Source organism: Musa acuminata, chromosome BXJ2-1 (genome assembly GCF_036884655.1).
Source record: "Musa acuminata AAA Group cultivar baxijiao chromosome BXJ2-1, Cavendish_Baxijiao_AAA, whole genome shotgun sequence".
Classification (NCBI taxonomy): Eukaryota; Viridiplantae; Streptophyta; class Magnoliopsida; order Zingiberales; family Musaceae; genus Musa; species Musa acuminata.
The window spans coordinates 26,688,388-26,706,323 of record NC_088338.1 but is presented as its reverse complement, the minus strand read 5'-3'; the positions used below and the strand labels follow the sequence as shown (position 1 = coordinate 26,706,323).

Below are 17,936 nucleotides of genomic sequence, written 5' to 3'. Positions count from 1 at the left end.
CCGCTATAGCACCGTCGCCCTAGGGAGATCTGGTCGCCGCTATAGTGTCGTCGCCCTTGGGAAGAAGCCGACGCTGCAGGAGATCCGATCACCACTATAGTAAGGGAGATCAGATCGTTGCTATAGTAACGTCGCCCGTGGGAGAAAGCCAACGCTGCAGGAGTCAGATCGCCCTAGGGAGATCTCGTCGCCGCTACAGTGTCGTCGCCGCTACAGTACTGTCGCTGCTACAGTGTCGTCGCCGCCGCTATAGTACGTCGCCCTTGGGAAACAGCCGACGCTGCAGGAAATCAGATCGCCGCTACAGTGTCGTCACCTGTCGCCCGTGGGAGAAAGCCGACGCTGCAGGAGTCAGATCGCCCTAGGGAGATATGGCCGCTGCTACAGTGGTCGCCCTAGATCTGTTCGCCGCTACAGTGTCGTCGCCGCTACCAAGATTTGAAACATTTATCTAGATCTTTGAAATGATGAAGGGATATAAGTGTTTTGTCAAGAAAATAAATAAAAGAACAGAAAAATCTATCTCAGTAGAATAACATGATATCTGCAGTGTATTCCTCCACACTAAGATCTTTTTGCTTGAAATCATGTATTTTGAGAAAGATCTCTTGTCTATAATTATTAGGTAAATATTTTCTCTTTAGCTCCCTTTTCATTTTCTCCCATGTAACGATCTTACTCTTCCCCTCACGTTCTCTTTGTTTCTTCAGATTTTCCCACCAAAAAGATGCATTCCGCCTGAGTTTGAGTGCCACAAGTTTGACCTTCTTTTGTTCTGGTGGTTCATGAAAATCGAAGATTCTTTCTACTGTATTAAGCCAATCGATAAAGTCATCAACATTTATTTTCCCTTCAAATTCTGGAATATCAAATCTGGGATTATATTTATTCTGCCACTCGTCTTGGACTTCATTTCTTCTCCGACATCTTCTTGACTCCCTTGGAAGATGAGGTGTTTCATCATCAGAAGTAAACTCTCGAGCGTCATTTTCATGCTGGTTGTGTCTACTTTGAAGTTCGTCGATTATTTCATTTTTTTCTTGTAGGCTACGTAGCAATTTTTGTAGCTGCAGCCTCAACGACTCAGCGTCATTTCCATGGTCGCTACCTTCACCAACTACACCTTTTCCATTCCGCCTTACCATGATCTCTAGCCTTTAGCTCTGATACCAAACTGATATCGGGGAGGGTAAAAATGCAGAATGGATTTCGAAAGAATACCAATAGAACAGTTGTACAGATAGAAAATATCACAAACTTCGGTAAAACGAAATATAGCTCACCACCAAGTTTAAAATCGCAATGGGATACAGAAAGTTCACCACCCAACGGAAATTAAACGAGGATACAGAACTAGAAAATAAAAGACTCACCACTCAAGGATGCATCCAAGAGATACAGAGTTTAAGGGGTTCTCTAAGAGCTTCTGCCCAGATATCATCAGTTTCTAAAGTCCTTTCTAAGTCCTAAACACCAAAATAAATACTAGTGCATGAAACAACCCTTCATGCATAGGGAATTTCGAAATTAAGTGTTTACAGCTTCTAACCAACTATTTTAATGCACTCATTGGTAATGAAGAAATGTTCACAGCTGCCAACCAACTCCTTTAATGCATTCCTTTGTCTTGAAGAAAAGCACCTTGAAACAACTTTAACTTTGTGCAGAGAATATGCTGATGAGCTGTCATTTTTTAGTGTGCTGAGATAAAGATTATGAGGCATCATTATTGACTGAAAAAGATACTAGATCATAATCAAGGCTCATATAATCAGATTGTAGTAAATTAGACACTCCCGTGTCACACATCGCGGCCGGCGCATCAACGTCCGGAGCCTCTTGCCCGTCACGAAACCGTCGGCGCTTTCTCGAACGTTCACGAAATCCCTATTGCAAGCTCTCTCCGAGCCCTAGCCCAACGACTGCGTATCGGTCACGGCAAGCGCACGTCGAAACCATCGGCACTTTCTAGAACGATCTCGGAATCGCTATTCCGACCCCAATCCGGAAAGCTCTCTCCGAGCCCCACGATACTGACTGCGTAGCGGTCACGGCAAATTTCGAGCCCCAAAACAATCGTCTCGGAGGTCTACGGGATATGTTTCGTATCTCGTGATGCAAAAAGGAGTGCAACACGAGGACTTCCCAGGGGGTCACCTATCCTAGTACTACTTTCTCCAAAGTCGGCGCTTAACTTCGGAGTTCTGTTGGGATCCGGTGCTTTAGTGCTGGCATTATCACACCCGTTTCGCGTGCTTCATCCCTCGCTTATGTGCACTTCGCGGCCGGCGCATCAACGTCCGAAGCCTCTTGCCCGTCACGAAACCATCGGCGCTTTCTCGAACGTTCACGAAATCCCTATTGCAAGCTCTATCTGAGCCCTAGCCCAACGACTGCGTATCGGTCACGGCAAGCGCGCGTCGAAACCATCGACACTTTCTAGAACTATCTCGGAATCGCTATTGCGACCCTAATCCGGAAAGCTCTCTCCAAGCACCACGATACTGACTGAGTAGCGGTCACGGCAAAATCCGAGCCCCAAAACAATCATCTCGGAGGTCTACGGGAGATGTTTCGTATCTCGGGACGCAAAAAGGAGTGAAACACGAGGACTTCCCAGAGGGTCACCCATCCTAGTACTACTCTCTCCAAAGTCGGCGCTTAACTTCGGAATTCTGTTGGGATCCGGTGCTTTAGTGCTGGCATTATGTTAGGACTCTAGCTTGGAGAGTCCTAAGTGAGAGAGACATTCATGTAAAAATGTTAGGACTCTAGCTATGAGAGTCCTAATTGAGAGGGACATTCATGTATAAATGTTAGGACTCTAGCTAGGAGAGTCCTAATTGAGAGGGACATTCTGTTAGGACTCTAGCTAGGAGAGTCCTAATTGTGAGGGGCATTCATGTAGGAGGTTTTTTCTTAGAGAAGAATTAGGAGTTGTAAGGGAATAGGAGTCTTGAGTAGGAGTCCTATTAGGAGTTGGTTAGAAGTAAAAGTCTTAAGTAGGAGTCCTATTAGGAGTTAGGGTTTAAAAGCCCTATAAATAGCCATGTATTCCTTCTCTTTTGATAAGCAATAGATGAATCTGTTCTGCAGCCTTTGAGCAGCAACTTGGAGGGAGGAACCCCTATAGAGTTCCAAGGAGGCCGATCCCCTAAAGAGATCAACCCCAAGTTTAGAATCTGCAAGGGTTCTAACACCTGGTATCAGAGCAGCGTTCTTGGCGTCTCGCTGCCCTTCCACAGCCATCCATCAACCCTCTACAACCATCCAAAGCAATTCCCACAATTGCTTAAAAGATCATCACCGAATTCCGTCATCATCTCCACCACCACGGATCATCCTTTGATCTCCCCGTGAATTGCAACAGGTTCTGGTTTCCTACCTTACTGCTGCTGCAATTTAGTTATCCTTATTCAAAAATCCAAAAAAAAAAAAAAAATCGTTCCTATATTGCTGCATAAACTTTTCGTCACAAAGTTTTCATCTCTACGACGAAAGATACATTGCAGAATTCCAGCCGCATAGCACCATCTGTTTGATCTTGCTACTGTGCTTTTTCTATCCAAATTTCTACGAAATTTTTATGACATCTTTGACATTTCCTAACAGTAGATTTCCCTTTGGTTTCATCGAAAAATTCTCAATATAAACTACTGATCTTTTATGTCCAATCTGCTGCACTTGAAAATCTATGCTGCAGAAAATTTCAGCTGCATATCGTTGCCTTAACCCATCTATTTGCAATCTTTTTTGAATGAAATTTCTTATACACTTCATAGATCATCTTGGCATCCATCTAAGATTGATCTATTAAGAAATTCATCTCTAAAAACGATTTTATGTTGCTGCAAATTTTCATCGTAACCCGCTGAAATTTTTCGACGATAATTCTGCAATTGCAACTTGCACCAATTTCCTTGCTGTTATACTGCCGAAATTTTCTTGATTAAATTAGATATCCTTGCTGTCATATAAACTGTGATTTTGCTATCAATTCCCTCCTCAATTCTCTCAAGTTTTTGGTGGAAATTACGTCGAGAAACCGTTGTTTCTTCGACGATAATTCTACTCTTACAAGACAGCACATACTTGCTGCAACTTCCACAGATTTCTGTCAAACCTTTGCTACCATCTACCACAGATCCAAAACTTTCAACCACAGCCCTAAAACTCTACTAAACCATACCCTCAAACTGCACCCAAAACTGCCACAAAACAAGCCTAAATCGTAGCCTACATCCACCAATCCACCAACCCTTTTAACCATCACTTCTCTCAACCTATACATGCCTTTAACCTAACAACAAAAGAGAGATCTTAACATCATAGATTTGGAGGCATATATTATGGCATCTAAGGAGGTAATCAATGCTAAATTCGAAGCCTTGGAGGCGCGAATGGAGGATAAGATTCGGATGCTCTTTACCGAACTCAGATTGGGCCGACCACTAAGCCCGAAGAAATCACATCAAGGAGAGAGCTTTGCCCAATCACACCAACCCCAAAGATATGACTTCCAAGAGAGGGGAAGCTCTATGACCAACCCCAACTATCAATGCATGAGAGTGGACTTCCCTAGATGGGAAGAAGGAGACCCGATTGGTTGGATTTCGCACGCGGAGCGATATTTTCGGTACCACAAAACCGCGGATGTATCTATGGTGAAAATTGCAGCTATACATCTTGAAGGGGATGCTATTCAATGGTTTGACTGGTTTGAACATACTTATGGAGTCCTTTCATGGCGACAATTCAAAGAAGAACTGCTGATTCGCTTCAGACCAACCAATTACGAGAATATTGACGAACAACTAGCAAAGATCCGACAAACCTCCACCATTCAGGAGTACCAAACCAGGTTTGAAAGGTTATCTAATCAAAATCATGATTGGTCTCAAAAACAGCTATTGAGGACCTTCATTGAGGGCTTGAAGCCGGAGATCCGAGGAGAAGTTAAAGCGCGACAACCGTATACGCTTATGGCAGCCATCTCTTTCGCACGACATCAAGAGGAGCAATTGAACCATGAAGCTCGGAGGACTAGGGTCACTCCTCAACCAGTAATATTGAAGCCCTCACCCCCCCCTACTGTTGACCAAGTCCCTGCACCAAAGAGGTTAACAGAAGAAGAGCTTCGGGAGCGATATGCGAAGGGGTTATGTTGGCATTGTGACGAGCCGTGGAGCCGTGAGCATCGCTGCAGTAAAGGAGGACTTCTTATGATTGAACCGATAGAAGAAGAGGTCATTGAACATCCAAAAGAGAGCTTTGAATATGAAGAAGAAGATGCAGAAGAAGAGCCACAACCGACCGAAGTTACGGTACATACACTAGCTAGCTACTCAAACCCGCAAACGATGAAAATTGGAGGCCTTCTCAAACAACAACCAATCACTGTTCTCATCAACACGGGCAGTACTACTAACTTCCTAAATAGTAAGCTTGCTGTTCGGATATCATTACCTATCGAGAATCGCTGCAGGTTTGATGTTAAGGTCACCGACGGACGGATTTTGAATTGTGATCATAGGCGCTTACAGGAGAAACTATTGCTGCAGGACCAAGAGATAATTACAGATTTCTTCCCTCTCCCTCTTAACAATCATGAGGCCATGCTCAGAATTAAATGGTTGACGACATTAGGTGATATTTCCTGGAATTTTATGAAACTAATTATGAAATTTTACAGTAAGGAGAAACAGGTGACATTGCACGGGAAACGTGGGGGCGACATAACAACGATTTGCACACAACAAATGGAGAATGTTTTGCATAAAGCATGCAGCGGCTTTTTGGTACAACTTGAGCAGCAAACTAAGGGAGAGCTAACAGAATTTGAAGATCCAAATCTACTTCCTTTGCTTGCTGAATTTTCAAATATATTTGACGAACCGCGCAACCTACCTCTTACCTGTCGGCATGATCATTGTATAATGATTCTTCCAGGCAAATCTTCAGCAAATGCTCAGCCATATCAGTATCCACATCTCCAGAAGGATGAAATAGAAAGGATTATAAAAGAGATGCTCGAAACAGGAGTTATTCGGCCAAGTTCCAACCTCTACTCTTCGCCGGTGCTACTTGTATGCAAGAAGGACGGAACAAGGCGAATATGTGTTGATTACCGAGCTCTCAATGGCATAATCATCAAGGACAAATACTTTATTCCAATAGTAGATGAATTGCTAGATGAAAGGGAGCACAAATCTTTACAAAGCTGGACCTTTGATCCGGGTATCATCAAATACGAGCATGCAAAGAAGACATATGGAAAACCACCTTTTGAACACACAACAACCACAAATTTTTGCTTTCTTCAACAAAAGGTGGAATATCTTGGGCATATCATATCAGAGGAAGGTGTGGCAGTGGACCCCTTCAAAATTGGAGCAATACAAAACTGGCCGACCTCGAGAAACATAAAATTGCTACATGGCTTTCTGGGTTTAACAGGCTACTACCGCAAGTTCGTGAAAAACTATGGAAAGATCAGTGCACCACTTACTTCCTTACTAGAAAAAAATGTCTTCCAATGGTTGGACAGAGCCTCCGCTGCCTTCGACAAACTTAAGGCAGCCATGACGACGACGCCGGTGCTACACACTACCAGATTTCAACCGACCCTTCATTATTGAGGCCGACACATCTGGAGTCAGAATTGGAGCCATTCTCATGCAAGATGGTCGACCACTCGCATACACTAGCAAGACATTATCTCCCTCCGATCAAAATATGTCAACATATGATAAGGAGATGCTCGCCATTGTGCGCGCAGCAACGAGGTGGAGATTGTACTTGATCAGGCGATACTTTCAAATCAAGACCGACCATAAAAGCCTAAAATATCTCTTGGAACAGAAGATATCTTCCCCCGAGCAGCAAAAATGGGTAACAAAACTTCTTGGATTTGATTTTGAAATAACTTACAAAAAGGGGAAAGAGAATGTTCTTGCAGATGCGCTTTCGCAGCTACCCGAGCAAGTTGAAGTTTCGACCGTTTCACTTCCGACCAGCGACTTCCTTGAGGATATTCAGATGGAATGGCAAGAAGATTCAGATACTAGTAAGATTATAAAAAAATTGGAGGAAGCACCAAGCCCCATGGCTCATTACAATTGGGACTCAAAAGAATTACACTATAAGGGACGCATTGTGCTTGTGACAAATTCTACTTGCATCTTCAATAGAAGATTTTGGACAAAGTTATTCTATATGCAGGGTACTAAATTGAAAAGGAGTATGACATATCACCCACAAACCAACAGCCAACCGGAAGTTTTAAACAGGTGCTTGGAGACAGCCCAAAGCCACCCACCAAATATGACTACCCAAAGAGAACTCCAGACCCAGCCAAGTGCCATTATTAATCGACGGATCGTGACTCGACGACGACGACCCACTAATGAAGTGCAAATACAGTGGGCGAACCTACCAAAAGAAGATGCCACTTGGGAGAACTATGACGACTTGAAGATCAAATTCCCAGAATTCATGAATCATCAGCCTCGAGGACAAGGCTGATTTGAAGAGGGCGGGTCTGTTAGGACTCTAGCTTGGAGAGTCCTAATTGAGAGAGACATTCATGTAAAAATGTTAGGACTCTAGCTATGAGAGTCCTAATTGAGAGGGACATTCATGTATAAATGTTAGGACTCTAGCTAGGAGAGTCCTAATTGAGAGGGACATTCTGTTAGGACTCTAGCTAGGAGAGTCCTAATTGTGAGGGACATTCTGTTAGGACTCTAGCTAGGAGAGTCCTAATTGTGAGGGGCATTCATGTAGGAGGTTTTTTCTTAGAGAAGAATTAGGAGTTGTAAGGGAATAGGAGTCTTGAGTAGGAGTCCTATTAGGTTGGTTAGAAGTAAAAGTCTTAAGTAGAAGTCCTATTAGGAGTTAGGGTTTAGAAGCGCTATAAATAGCCATGTATTCCTTCTCTTTTGATAAGCAATAGATGAATCTGTTCTGCAGCCTTTGAGCAGCAACTTGGAGGGAGGAACCCCTATAGAGTTCCAAGGAGGCCGATCCCCTAAAGAGATCAACCCCAAGTTTAGAATCTGCAAGGGTTCTAACACATTATCACACCCGTTTCGTGTGCTTCGTCCCTCGCCTATGTGCACGTCGCGGCCGGCGCATCAACTTCCAGAGCCTCTTGCCCGTCACGAAACCGTCGGAGCTTTCATGAACGTTCACGAAATCCCTATTGCAAGCTCTCTCCGAGCCCTAGCCCAACGACTGCGTATCGGTCACGGCAAGCGCGCGTCGAAACCATCGGCACTTTCTAGAACATTCTCGGAATCGCCATTGCGACCCCAATCCGGAAAGCTCTCTACGAGCCCCACGATACTGACAGCGTAGCGGTCACGGCAAATTCCGAGCCCCAAAACAATCGTCTCGGAGGTCTACGGGAGATGTTTCGTATCTCGGGATGCAAAAAGGAGTGAAACACGAGGACTTCCCAGGGGGTCACCCATCCTAGTACTACTCTCTCTAAATCACGCTTAACTTCGGAGTACTGATGGGATCCGGTGCTTTAGTGCTGGCATTATCGTACCCTTTTCGCGTGCTTCGTTCCTCCCTTACCGATGTGCACGTCGCGGCCGGCGCATCAACGTCCGTAGCCTCTTGCCCGTCATGAAACCATCGGCGCTTTCTCGAACGTTCACGAAATCCCTATTGCAAGCTCTCTCCGAGCCCTAGCCCAACGACTGCGTATCGGTCACGGCAAGCGCGCGTCGAAACCATCGTCACTTTCTAGAACTATCTCGGAATCGCTATTGCGACCCCAATCCGGAAAGCTCTCTCCGAGCCCCACGATACTGACAGCGTAGCGGTCACGGCAAAATCCGAGCCCCAAAACAATCATCTCGGAGGTCTACGGGAGAGGTTTCGTATCTCGGGACGCAAAAAGGAGTGAAACACGAGGACTTCCCAGAGGGTCACCCATCCTAGTACTACTCTATCCAAAGTCGGCGCTTAACTTCGGAATTCTGTTGGGATCCGGTGCTTTAGTGCTGGCATTATCACACCCGTTTCGCGTGCTTCGTCCCTCGCGTATGTGCACGTCGCGGCCGGCGCATCAACATCCAAAGCCTCTTGCCCGTCATGAAACCGTCGGCGCTTTCATGAACGTTCACGAAATCCCTATTGCTAGCTCTCTCCGAGCCCTAGCCCAACGACTGCGTATCGGTCACGGCAAGCGCGCGTCGAAACCATCGGCACTTTCTAGAACGATCTCGGAATCGCCATTGCGACCCCAATCCGGAAAGCTCTCTCCGAGCCCCACGATACTGACAGCGTAGCGGTCACGACAAATTCCGAGCCCCAAAACAATCGTCTCGGAGGTCTACGGGAGATGTTTCGTATCTCAGGACGCAAAAAGGAGTGAAACACGATGACTTCCTAGGGGGTCACCCATCCTAGTACTACTCTCTCTTAATCACGCTTAACTTCGGAGTACTGATGGGATCCGGTGCTTTAGTGCTGGCATTATCGTACCCTTTTCGCGTGCTTCGTTCCTCCCTTACCGATGTGCACGTCGTGGCCGGCGCATCAACGTCCGTAGCCTCTTGCCCGTCACGAAACCATCGGCGCTTTCTCGAACGTTCATGAAATCCCTATTGCAAGCTCTCTCCGAGCCCTAGCCCAACGACTGCGTATCGGTCACGGCAAGCGCGCGTCGAAACCATCGACACTTTCTAGAACTATCTCGGAATCGCTATTGCGACCCCAATCCGGAAAGCTCTCTCCAAGCCCCACGATACTGACTGCGTAGCGGTCACGGCAAAATCCGAGCCCCAAAACAATCATCTCGGAGGTCTACGGGAGATGTTTCGTATCTCGGGACGCAAAAAGGAGTGAAACACGAGGACTTCCCAGAGGGTCACCCATCCTAGTACTACTCTCTCCAAAGTCGGCGCTTAACTTCGGAGTTTTGATGGGATCCGGTGATTTAGTGCTGGCATTATCACACCCGTTTCGCGTGCTTCGTCCCTCGCCTATGTGCACTTCGCGGCCGGCGCATCATCGTCCGGAGCCTCTTGCCCGTCACAAATCCGACGGCACTTTCTCGAACGTTCACGAAATCCCTATTGCAAGCTCTCTCCGAGCCCTAGCCCAACGACTGCGTATCGGTCACGGCAAGCGCGCGTCGAAACCATCGGCATTTTCTAGAACGATCTTGGAATCGCTAATGTGACCCCAATCCGGAAAGCTCTCTCCGAGCCCCACGATACTGACTGCGTAGCGGTCACGGCGAATTCCGAGCCCCAAAACAATCGTCTCGGAGGTCTACGGGAGATGTTTCGTATCTCGGGACGCAAAAAGGAGTGAAAGACGAGGACTTCCCAGGGGGTCACCCATCCTAGTACTACTCTCTCTAAAGTTGGCGCTTAACTTCGGAGTTCTGTTGCGATCCGGTGCTTTAGTGCTGGCATTATCACACCCGTTTCGCGTGCTTCGTCCCTCGCCTATGTGCACGTCGCGGCCGGCGCATCAACGTCCGTAAGCTCTTGCCCGTCACGAAACCGTCGGCGCTTTCTCGAACGTTCACGAAATCCCTATTGCAAACTCTCTCCGAGCCCTAGCCCAACAACTGCGTATCGTTCACGGCAAGCGCGCTTCGAAACCATCGACACTTTCTAGAACGATCTCGGAATCGCTATTGCGACCCCAATCCGGAAAGCTCTCTCCGAGCCCCACGATACTGACTGCGTAGCGGTCACGGCATATTCCGAGCCCCAAAACAATCGTCTCGGAGGTCTACGGGAGATGTTTCGTATCTCGGGATGCAAAAAGGAGTGCAACACGAGGACTTCCCAGGGGTTCACCCATCCTAGTACTACTCTCTCAAAAGTCGGCGCTTAACTTCGGAGTTCTGTTGGGATCCGGTGCTTTAGTGCTGGCATTATCACACCCGTTTCGCGTGCTTCGTCCCTCGTCGATGTGCACGTCGCGGCCGGCGCATCAACGTCCGTAACCTCTTGCCCGTCACGAAACCGTCGGCGCTTTCTCGAACGTTCACGAAATCCCTATTGCAAGCTCTCTCCGAGCCCTAGCCCAATGACTGCGTATCGGTCACGGCAAGCGCGCGTCAAAACCATCGGCACTTTCTAGAACGATCTCGGAATCGCTATTGCGACCCAATCCGGAAAGCTCTCTCCGAGTGTTAGGACTTTAGCTTGGAGAGTCCTAATTGAGAGGGATATTCATGTAAAACTGTTAGGACTCTAGCTAAGAGAGTCCTAATTGAGAGGGACATTCTATTAGGACCCTAGCTAGGAGAGTCCTAATTGAGAGGGCATTTGTGTAGGAGGTTTTTTCTTAGAGAAGAATTAGGAGTTGTAAGGGAATAGGAGTCTTGAGTATGAGTCCTATTAGGAGTTGGTTAGAAGTAAGAGTCTTAAGTAGGAGTACTATTAGGAGTTAGGGTTTAGAAGCCCTATAAATAGTCATGTATTCCTTCTCTTTTCATAAGCAATAGATGAATCTTTTCTGCAGCCTTTGAGCAGCAACTTGGAGGGAGGAACCCCTATAGAGTTCCAAGGAGGCCGATCCCCTAAAGAGATCAACCCCAAGTTTAGAATCTGCAAGGGTTCTAACACCTGGTATCAGAGCAGCGTTCTTGGCGTCTTGCTGCCCTTTCACAGCCATCCATCAACCCTCCACAACCATCCAAAGCAATTCCCACAATTGCTTAAAAGATCGTCACCGAATTCCGCCATCATCTCCACCACCACGGATCATCCTTTGATCTCCCCGTGAATTGCAACAGGTTCTGGTTTCCTACCTTACTGCTGCTGCAATTTAGTTATCCTTATTCGAAAATCCAAAAAAAAAAATCGTTCCTATATTACTGCATAAACTTTTCGTCACAAAGTTTTCATCTCTACGACGAAAGATACATTGCAAAATTCCAGCCGCATAGCACCATCTGTTTGATCGTGCTACTGTGCTTTTTCTATCCAAATTTCTACGAAATTTTTATGACATCTTTGACACTTCTTAACAGTGGATTTCCCTTTGGTTTCATCAAAAAATTCTCAATATAAACTACTGATCTTTTATGTCCAATCTGCTGCACTTGAATTGCAGAATTCAAGCCGCATAGCACCATCTGTTTGATCTTGCTACTGTGCTTTTTCTATCCAAATTTCTACGAAATTTTTATGACATCTTTGACACTTCCTAACAGTAGATTTCCCTTTGGTTTCATCGAAAAATTCTCAATATAAACTACTGATCTTTTATGTCCAATCTGCTGCACTTGAAAATCTATGCTGCAGAAAATTTCAGCTGCATATCGTTGCCTTAACCCATCTATTTGCAATCTTTTTTGAATGAAATTTCTTATAGACTTCATATATCATCTTGGCTTCCATCTAAGATTGATCTATTAAGAAATTCATCTCTAAAACCGATTTTATGTTGCTGCAAATTTTCATCGTAACCCGCTGAAATTTTTCGACGATAATTCTGCAATTGCAACTTGCACCAATTTCTTTGCTGTTATACTGCCGAAATTTTCTTGATTAAATTAGATATCCTTGCTGTCATATAAACTGTGATTTTGCTATCAATTCCCTCCTCAATTCTCTTAAGTTTTTGGTGGAAATTACGTCGAGAAACCGTTGTTTCTTCGACGACAATTCTACTCTTACAAGACAGCACATACTTGCTGCAACTTCCACGGATTTCTGTCAAACCTTTGCTACCATCTACCACAGATCCAAAACTTTCATCCACAGCCCTAAAACTCTACCAAACCACACCCTCAAACTGCACCCAAAACAGCCACAAAACAAGCCTAAACCGTAGCCTACATCCACCAATCCACTAACAGTTTCGACCATCACTTCTCTCAACCTATACATGCCTTTAACCCAACAGTAAAAGAGAGATCTTAACATCATTGATTTGGGGCCATATACTATGGCATCTAAGGAGGCAATCAATGCTAAATTCGAAGCCTTGGAGGCGCGAATGGAGGATAAGATTCGGACGCTCTTTACCGAACTCAGATTGGGCCGACCACTAAGCCCGAAGAAATCATATCAAGGAGAGAGCTTTGCCCAATCACACCAAGCCCGAAGAGATGACTTCCAAGAGAGGGGAAGCTCTATGACCAACCTCAACTATCCATGCATGAGAGTGGACTTCCCTAGATGGGAAGAAGGAGACCCGATTGGTTGGATTTCGCACGCGGAGCGATATTTTCGGTACCACGAAATCGCGGATGTATCTATGGTAAAAATTACAGCTATACATCTTGAAGGGGATTCTATTCAGTGGTTTGACTGGTTTGAACATACTTATGAAGTCCTTTCATGGCGACAATTCAAAGAAGAACTGCTGATTCGCTTCAGACCAACCGATTACGAGAATATTGACGAACAACTAGCAAAGATCCGACAAACCTCCACCATTCAGGAGTACCAAACCAGGTTTGAAAGGTTATCTAATCAAAATCATGATTGGTCTCAAAAACAGCTATTGAGGGCCTTCATTGAGGGCTTGAAGCCGGAGATCCGAGGAGAAGTTAAAGCGCGACAACCGTACACGCTTATGGCAGCCATCTCTTTCGCACGACATCAAGAGGAGCAATTGAACCATGAAGCTCGGAGGACTAGGGTCACTCCTCAACCAGTAATATTGAAGCCCTCAGCCCCCCCTACTGTCGACCAAGTCCCTGCACCAAAGAGGTTAACAGGAGAAGAGCTTCGGGAGCAATATGCGAAGGGGTTATGTTGGCATTGTGACGAGCCGTGGAGCCGTGAGCATCGCTGTAGTAAAGGAGGACTTCTTATAATTGAACCGATAGAAGAAGAGGTCATTGAACATCCAAAAGAGAGCTTTGAACATGAAGAAGAAGATGCAGAAGAAGAGCCACAACCGACCGAAGTTACGGTACATACACTAGCTAGCCACTCAAACCCGCAAACGATGAAAATTGGAGGCCTTCTCAAACAACAACCAATCACTGTTCTCATCGACACGGGCAGTACTACTAACTTCCTAAATAGTAAGCTTGTTGTTCGGATATCATTACCTATCGAGAATCGCTGCAGGTTTGATGTTAAGGTCACCGACAGACGGATTTTGAATTGTGATCATAGGCGCTTGCAGGAGAAACTATTGCTACAGGACCAAGAGATAATTGCAGATTTCTTCCTTCTCCCTCTTAACAATCATGAGGCCATGCTCAGAATTAAATGGTTGACGACATTAGGTGATATTTCCTAGAATTTTATGAAACTAATTATTAAAATTTTACAGTAAGGAGAAACAGGTGACATTGCACGGGAAACGTGGGGGCGACATAACAACGATTTGCACACAACAAATGGAGAATGTTTTGCATAAAGCATGCAGCGGCTTTTTGGTACAACTTGAGCAGCAAACTAAGGGAGATCCAATAGAATTTGAAGATCCAAATCTACTTCCTTTGCTTGCTGAATTTTCAAATATATTTGACGAACCGCGCAACCTACCTCTTACCTGTCGGCATGATCATTGTATAATGATTCTTCCAGGCAAATCTTCAGCAAATGCTCAGCCATATCAGTATCCACATCTCCAGAAGGATGAAATAGAAAGGATTATAAAAGAGATGCTCGAAACAGGAGTTATTCGGCCAAGTTGCAACCTCTACTATTCGCCGGTGCTACTTGTACGCAAGAAGGACGGAACAAGGCGAATATGTGTTGATTATCGAGCTCTCAATGGCATAATCATCAAGGACAAATACTTTATTCCAATAGTAGATGAATTGCTAGATGAAAGGGAGCACAAATCTTTACAAAGCTGGATCTTTGATCCGGGTATCATCAAATACGAGCATGCGAAGAAGACATACGGAAAACCACCTTTTGAACACACAACAACCATGAATTTTTGCTTTCTGCAAAAAAAGGTGGAATATCTTGGGCATATCATATCAGAGGAAGGTGTGGCAGTGGACCCCTTCAAAATTGGAGCAATGCAAAACTGGCCGACCTCGAGAAACATAAAATTGCTACATGGCTTTCTGGGTTTAACAGGCTACTACCGCAAGTTCGTAAAAAACTATGGAAAGATCAGTGCACCACTTACTTCCTTACTAGAAAAAGATGTCTTCCAATGGTTGGACAGAGCCTCCGCTGCCTTCGACAAACTTAAGGCAGCCATGACGACGACGCCGGTGCTAACACTACCAGATTTCAACCGACCCTTCATTATTGAGGCCGACACATCTGGAGTCAGAATTGGAGTCATTCTCATGCAAGATGGTCGACCACTCGCATACACTAGCAAGGCATTATCTCCCTCCTATCAAAATAAGTCAACATATGATAAGGAGATGCTCGCCATTATGCGCGCAGCAACGAGGTGGAGATTGTACTTGATCAGGCGATACTTTCAAATCAAGACCGACCATAAAAGCCTAAAATATCTCTTGGAGCAGAAGATATCTTCCCCCAAGCAGCAAAAATGGGTAACAAAACTTCTTGGATTTGATTATGAAATAACTTACAAAATGTGGAAAGAGAATGTTGTTGCAGATGCGCTTTCGCAGCTACCTGAGCAAGCTGAATTTTCGGTCGTTTTACTTCCAACCAGTGACTTCCTTGAGGATATTAAGAAGATTCGGAGACTAGTAAAAAAATTTGGAAGCACCAAGAGCAGATTTTGGACAAAGTTATTCCATATGCAGGGTACTAAATTGAAAAGGAGTACGACATATCACCCACAAACCAACAGCCAGACAGAAGTTTTAAATAGGTGCTTGGAGACAGCCCAAAGCCATCCACCAAATATGACTACCCAAAGAGAACTCCAGACCCAGCCAAGTGTCATTATTGATCGACGGATCGTGACTCGACGACGACGACCCACTAATGAAGTGCTACTACAGTGGGCGAACCTACCAATAGAAGATGCCACTTGGGAGAACTATGACGACATGAAGATCAAATTTCCAGAATTCATGAATCATCAGCCTCGAGGACAAGGCTGATTTGAAGAGGGCGGGCGGGTCTGTTAGGACTCTAGCTTGGAGAGTCCTAATTGAGAGGGATATTCATGTAAAACTGTTAGGACTCTAGCTAGGAGAGTCCTAATTGAGAGGCATTCATGTAGGAGGTTTTTTCTTAGAGAAGAATTAGGAGTTGTAAGTGAATAGGAGTCTTGAGTATGAGTCCTATTAGGAGTTGGTTAGAAGTAAGAGTCTTATATAGGAGTCCTATTAGGAGTTAGGGTTTAGAAGCCCTATAAATAGTCATGTATTCCTTCTCTTTTCATAAGCAATAGATGAATCTTTTCTGTAGCCTTTGAGCAGCAACTTGGAGGGAGGAACCCCTATAGAGTTCCAAGGAGGCCGATCCCCTAAAGAGGTCAACCCCAAGTTTAGAATCTGCAAGGGTTCTAACACCGAGCCCCACGATACACACTGCGTAGCGGTCACGGCAAATTCCGAGCCCCAAAACAATCGTCTCGGAGGTCTATGAGAGATGTTTCGTATCTCGGGACGCAAAAAGGAGTGAAACACGAGGACTTCCCAGGGGGTCACCCATCCTAGTACTACTCTCTCCGAAGTCGGCGCTTAATTTCGGAGTTCTGTTGCGATCCGGTGCTTTAGTACTGGCATTATCACACCCGTTTCGCGTGCTTCGTCCCTCGCCTATGTGCACGTCGCGGCCAGCGCATCAACGTCCGTAGCCTCTTGCCCGTCACGAACCCGTCGGCGCTTTCTCGAACGATCACGAAATCCCTATTGCAAGCTCTCTCCGAGCCCTAGCCCAACGACTGCGTATCGGTTACAGCAAGCGCGCGTCGAAACCATCGGCTCTTTCTAGAACGATCTCGGAATCGCTATTGTGACCCAAATCCAGAAAGCTCTCTCCGAGCCCCACGATACTGACTGCGTAGCGGTCACGGCAAATTCCGAGCCCCAAAACAATCGTCTCGGAGGTCTACGGGAGATGTTTCGTATCTCGGGACGCAAAAAGGAGTGAAACACGAGGACTTCCCAGGGGGTCACCCGTCCTAGTACTACTCTCTCCGAAGTCGGCGCTTAATTTCGGAGTTCTGTTGCGATCCGGTGCTTTAGTGCTGGCATTATCACACCCGTTTCGCGTGCTTCGTCCCTCGCCTATATGCACGTCGCGGCCGGCGCATCAACGTCCGTAGCCTCTTGCCCGTCACGAACCCGTCGGCGCTTTCTCGAACGTTCACGAAATCTCTATTGCAAGCTCTCTCCGAGCCCTAGCCCAACGACTGCGTATCGGTCACGGCAAGCACGCGTCGAAACCATCGGCACTTTCTAGAACGATCTCGGAATCGCTATTGCGATCTAATCCGGAAAGCTCTCTCCGAGCCCCACGATAATGACTGCGTAGCGGTCACGGCAAATTCCGAGCCCCAAAACAATCATCTTGGAGGTCTACGGGAGATGTTTCGTATCTCGGGACGCAAAAAAGAGTGAAACACGAGGACTTCCCAGGGGGTCACCCATCCTAGTACTACTCTCTCTGAAGTCGGCGCTTAACTTCGGAGTTCTGTTGCGATCCGGTGCTTTAGTGCTGGCATTATCACACCCGTTTCGCGTGCTTCGTCCCTCGTCGATGTGCATGTCGCGGCCGGCGCATCATCGTCCGGAGCCTCTTGCCCGTCACGAAATCGTCGGCACTTTCTCGAACGTTCACGAAATCCCTAGTGCAAGCTCTCTCCGAGCCCTAGCCCAACGACTGCGTATCGATCACGGCAAGCGCGCGTCGAAACCATAGACACTTTCTAGAACGATCTCGGAATCGCTATTGCGACCCCAATCCGGAAAGCTTTCTCCGAACCCCACGATACTGACTGCGTAGCGGTCACGGCAAATTCCGAGCCCCAAAACAATCGTCTCGGAGGTCTACGGGAGATGTTTCGTATCTCGGGACGCAAAAAGGAGTGAAGCA

General features: G+C 46.1%; 8 pseudogenes; all 8 read right to left on the bottom strand.

Moving 5' to 3' along the window:
• Positions 1–2,124: 2,124 nt before the first annotated feature.
• LOC135599226 (5S ribosomal RNA) lies at positions 2,125–2,245 on the bottom strand (annotated as a pseudogene).
• Positions 2,246–8,437: 6,192 nt separating this feature from the next.
• LOC135604220 (5S ribosomal RNA) lies at positions 8,438–8,556 on the bottom strand (annotated as a pseudogene).
• A 354-nt stretch (positions 8,557–8,910) lies between these two features.
• On the bottom strand, positions 8,911–9,031 carry LOC135599437 (5S ribosomal RNA; annotated as a pseudogene).
• Positions 9,032–9,381: 350 nt separating this feature from the next.
• On the bottom strand, positions 9,382–9,500 carry LOC135599304 (5S ribosomal RNA; annotated as a pseudogene).
• Positions 9,501–9,854: 354 nt separating this feature from the next.
• LOC135599255 (5S ribosomal RNA) lies at positions 9,855–9,975 on the bottom strand (annotated as a pseudogene).
• Positions 9,976–10,796: 821 nt separating this feature from the next.
• Positions 10,797–10,917, bottom strand: LOC135599431 (5S ribosomal RNA; annotated as a pseudogene).
• A 5,596-nt stretch (positions 10,918–16,513) lies between these two features.
• Positions 16,514–16,634, bottom strand: LOC135599331 (5S ribosomal RNA; annotated as a pseudogene).
• Positions 16,635–17,454: 820 nt separating this feature from the next.
• LOC135599512 (5S ribosomal RNA) lies at positions 17,455–17,575 on the bottom strand (annotated as a pseudogene).
• Between the last annotated feature and the right edge of the window lie 361 nt (positions 17,576–17,936).